Genomic DNA, 5,000 nt, shown 5'->3' on the forward strand with positions numbered 1-5,000 from the left:
GAGGCGAGGCCGGCATGCGCGCCCAAAGATAGGTGTCGGAAGCCCGGGGGTAGAGGAGGAAGGGGACCGCTCACCTTAAGCCAGCGCGGGCTCCAAAGCCCGGGCCGAGCGAGCGGCGCCACCTCCCCACCCGGGAGCGCTGCGCCAGATCGATCGGAGGAAGAGCAGGGGTGCATGTAGGGACTTGCCCAAGTACGGAGGCTGCAAACCCCTGTCGTCGGGAGATACGTGCCCACGAGTCCTGGAAGCGCGACTCGGGTACAGGCGCCCTTGCGGGGGGGTACTGGATGTGGAACAGCACTGGGGTCGAAGCCACAAAAGCATCCGCCCTCATGGAGCCTCTCCTCGGCCTAAAAATCCAGATTTTAGCCTTGACGGCGCCCCCATGTGGAGAACCAGGGCCCGCGGGGGGGTCTGGCCAGGCTCACTTCAACCCAGGAACACCTCTCTGACTTGGGATAGGCGACCGGCAAAAGTCCCCCCACGCAGCTGCGGAAGCCTGGGTTCAGCCAAGGTGCAGACCTCCAGCCGAACAGGGACTCATAGCCAAAACGCATACCCAGGCCTACGGAGGTGAAAACCAGCTTAAATGAGTCAAAATGTGTCGGGGCTGAGAGGTACCTCTCTCTCATATATTCTGCCGGTGGTGTGCAAAACTGGGTCTTTGCATGGAGTGTCACCCTATACCCACTTTAGGGACGCATGCAAAAAAGTGCCCGATCGCCTGGAACTGTCAGGCGGATTCGGCTCCCTGGAATTTCCTCATTCTGGTTCTTTTTCACTTTTTGTCTCTTTTGCGACATCTAGTGGGCAGGCTGCATTACTGCAACCGGGGACACCTCAAAACGCTTGGAACTGGGGAGCGGGCTCAATTTACAAACGTTTTGCGGGTCCTGGAAGTCAAAATTGTGACTTCTGAAAACGACTAAGTATCAAGGACTCATCGCGCGAATCGCTCTGGAACTGAAATCGGATGCGCGCACTGACATGCTCCCCTCTCTGGAAGTCTGACACAAGTTGAAAAATTTTCTAAGTCCCCAAAAATTTTTTTTTTCAACTTTTTTTCAATTTTCCCCCTGTGGGATATATATTTTACCCACACTTTTGGAGCCCTCCTGGGATGCCCTCTAACATACTAGAACCTCATTTTGTGGAAGTTTTCACAAAATTGTGAAATTTTCCAAAAAGTCAGAAATTTTGCAAAAACGACTAAGTATCAAGGACTCATCGCGCGAATCGCTCTGGAACTGAAATCGGATGCGCGCACTGACACGCTCCCCTGTCTGGAAGTCTGACAAAAGTTGAAAAATTTTCTAAGTCCCCAAAAATTTTTTTTTTCAACTTTTTTTCAATTTTCCCCCTGTGGGATATATATTTTACCCACACTTTTGGAGCCCTCCTGGGATGCCCTCTAACATACTAGAACCTCATTTTGTGGAAGTTTTCACAAAATTGTGAAATTTTCCAAAAAGTCAGAAATTTTGCAAAAACGACTAAGTATCAAGGACTCATCGCGCGAATCGCTCTGGAACTGAAATCGGATGCGCGCACTGACATGCTCCCCTCTCTGGAAGTCTGACACATGTGTGAAAATTTTCTAAGTCCCCAAAAATTTTTTTTTTCAACTTTTTTTCAATTTTCCCCCTGTGGGATATATATTTTACCCACACTTTTGGAGCCCTCCTGGGATGCCCTCTAACATACTAGAACCTCATTTTGTGGAAGTTTTCACAAAATTGTGAAATTTTCAAAAAGTCAGAAATTTTGCCAAAAACGACTAAGTATCAAGGACTCATCGCGCGAATCGCTCTGGAACTGAAATCGGATGCGCGCACTGACACGCTCCCCTGTCTGGAAGTCTGACAAAAGTTGAAAAATTTTCTAAGTCCCCAAAAATTTTTTTTTTCAACTTTTTTTCAATTTTCCCCCTGTGGGATATATATTTTACCCACACTTTTGGAGCCCTCCTGGGATGCCCTCTAACATACTAGAACCTCATTTTGTGGAAGTTTTCACAAAATTGTGAAATTTTCCAAAAAGTCAGAAATTTTGCAAAAACGACTAAGTATCAAGGACTCATCGCGCGAATCGCTCTGGAACTGAAATCGGATGCGCGCACTGACATGCTCCCCTCTCTGGAAGTCTGACACATGTGTGAAAATTTTCTAAGTCCCCAAAAATTTTTTTTTTCAACTTTTTTTCAATTTTCCCCCTGTGGGATATATATTTTACCCACACTTTTGGAGCCCTCCTGGGATGCCCTCTAACATACTAGAACCTCATTTTGTGGAAGTTTTCACAAAATTGTGAAATTTTCAAAAAGTCAGAAATTTTGCCAAAAACGACTAAGTATCAAGGACTCATCGCGCGAATCGCTCTGGAACTGAAATCGGATGCGCGCACTGACACGCTCCCCTGTCTGGAAGTCTGACAAAAGTTGAAAAATTTTCTAAGTCCCCAAAAATTTTTTTTTTCAACTTTTTTTCAATTTTCCCCCTGTGGGATATATATTTTACCCACACTTTTGGAGCCCTCCTGGGATGCCCTCTAACATACTAGAACCTCATTTTGTGGAAGTTTTCACAAAATTGTGAAATTTTCCAAAAAGTCAGAAATTTTGCAAAAACGACTAAGTATCAAGGACTCATCGCGCGAATCGCTCTGGAACTGAAATCGGATGCGCGCACTGACATGCTCCCCTGTCTGGAAGTCTGACAAAAGTTGAAAAATTTTCTAAGTCCCCAAAAATTTTTTTTTTCAACTTTTTTTCAATTTTCCCCCTGTGGGATATATATTTTACCCACACTTTTGGAGCCCTCCTGGGATGCCCTCTAACATACTAGAACCTCATTTTGTGGAAGTTTTCACAAAATTGTGAAATTTTCCAAAAAGTCAGAAATTTTGCAAAAACGACTAAGTATCAAGGACTCATCGCGCGAATCGCTCTGGAACTGAAATCGGATGCGCGCACTGACATGCTCCCCTCTCTGGAAGTCTGACACATGTGTGAAAATTTTCTAAGTCCCCAAAAATTTTTTTTTTCAACTTTTTTTCAATTTTCCCCCTGTGGGATATATATTTTACCCACACTTTTGGAGCCCTCCTGGGATGCCCTCTAACATACTAGAACCTCATTTTGTGGAAGTTTTCACAAAATTGTGAAATTTTCAAAAAGTCAGAAATTTTGCCAAAAACGACTAAGTATCAAGGACTCATCGCGCGAATCGCTCTGGAACTGAAATCGGATGCGCGCACTGACACGCTCCCCTGTCTGGAAGTCTGACAAAAGTTGAAAAATTTTCTAAGTCCCCAAAAATTTTTTTTTTCAACTTTTTTTCAATTTTCCCCCTGTGGGATATATATTTTACCCACACTTTTGGAGCCCTCCTGGGATGCCCTCTAACATACTAGAACCTCATTTTGTGGAAGTTTTCACAAAATTGTGAAATTTTCCAAAAAGTCAGAAATTTTGCAAAAACGACTAAGTATCAAGGACTCATCGCGCGAATCGCTCTGGAACTGAAATCGGATGCGCGCACTGACATGCTCCCCTCTCTGGAAGTCTGACACATGTGTGAAAATTTTCTAAGTCCCCAAAAATTTTTTTTTTCAACTTTTTTTCAATTTTCCCCCTGTGGGATATATATTTTACCCACACTTTTGGAGCCCTCCTGGGATGCCCTCTAACATACTAGAACCTCATTTTGTGGAAGTTTTCACAAAATTGTGAAATTTTCAAAAAGTCAGAAATTTTGCCAAAAACGACTAAGTATCAAGGACTCATCGCGCGAATCGCTCTGGAACTGAAATCGGATGCGCGCACTGACACGCTCCCCTGTCTGGAAGTCTGACAAAAGTTGAAAAATTTTCTAAGTCCCCAAAAATTTTTTTTTTCAACTTTTTTTCAATTTTCCCCCTGTGGGATATATATTTTACCCACACTTTTGGAGCCCTCCTGGGATGCCCTCTAACATACTAGAACCTCATTTTGTGGAAGTTTTCACAAAATTGTGAAATTTTCCAAAAAGTCAGAAATTTTGCAAAAACGACTAAGTATCAAGGACTCATCGCGCGAATCGCTCTGGAACTGAAATCGGATGCGCGCACTGACATGCTCCCCTGTCTGGAAGTCTGACAAAAGTTGAAAAATTTTCTAAGTCCCCAAAAATTTTTTTTTTCAACTTTTTTTCAATTTTCCCCCTGTGGGATATATATTTTACCCACACTTTTGGAGCCCTCCTGGGATGCCCTCTAACATACTAGAACCTCATTTTGTGGAAGTTTTCACAAAATTGTGAAATTTTCCAAAAAGTCAGAAATTTTGCAAAAACGACTAAGTATCAAGGACTCATCGCGCGAATCGCTCTGGAACTGAAATCGGATGCGCGCACTGACACGCTCCCCTGTCTGGAAGTCTGACAAAAGTTGAAAAATTTTCTAAGTCCCCAAAAATTTTTTTTTTCAACTTTTTTTCAATTTTCCCCCTGTGGGATATATATTTTACCCACACTTTTGGAGCCCTCCTGGGATGCCCTCTAACATACTAGAACCTCATTTTGTGGAAGTTTTCACAAAATTGTGAAATTTTCCAAAAAGTCAGAAATTTTGCAAAAACGACTAAGTATCAAGGACTCATCGCGCGAATCGCTCTGGAACTGAAATCGGATGCGCGCACTGACATGCTCCCCTCTCTGGAAGTCTGACACATGTGTGAAAATTTTCTAAGTCCCCAAAAATTTTTTTTTTCAACTTTTTTTCAATTTTCCCCCTGTGGGATATATATTTTACCCACACTTTTGGAGCCCTCCTGGGATGCCCTCTAACATACTAGAACCTCATTTTGTGGAAGTTTTCACAAAATTGTGAAATTTTCCAAAAAGTCAGAAATTTTGCAAAAACGACTAAGTATCAAGGACTCATCGCGCGAATCGCTCTGGAACTGAAATCGGATGCGCGCACTGACACGCTCCCCTGTCTGGAAGTCTGACAAAAGTTGAAAA

The sequence above is a fragment of the Phyllobates terribilis genome, unplaced genomic scaffold (assembly GCF_046119375.1).
Source record: "Phyllobates terribilis strain yellow unplaced genomic scaffold, ASM4611937v1 Scaffold_8146__1_contigs__length_32432, whole genome shotgun sequence".
Classification (NCBI taxonomy): Eukaryota; Metazoa; Chordata; class Amphibia; order Anura; family Dendrobatidae; genus Phyllobates; species Phyllobates terribilis.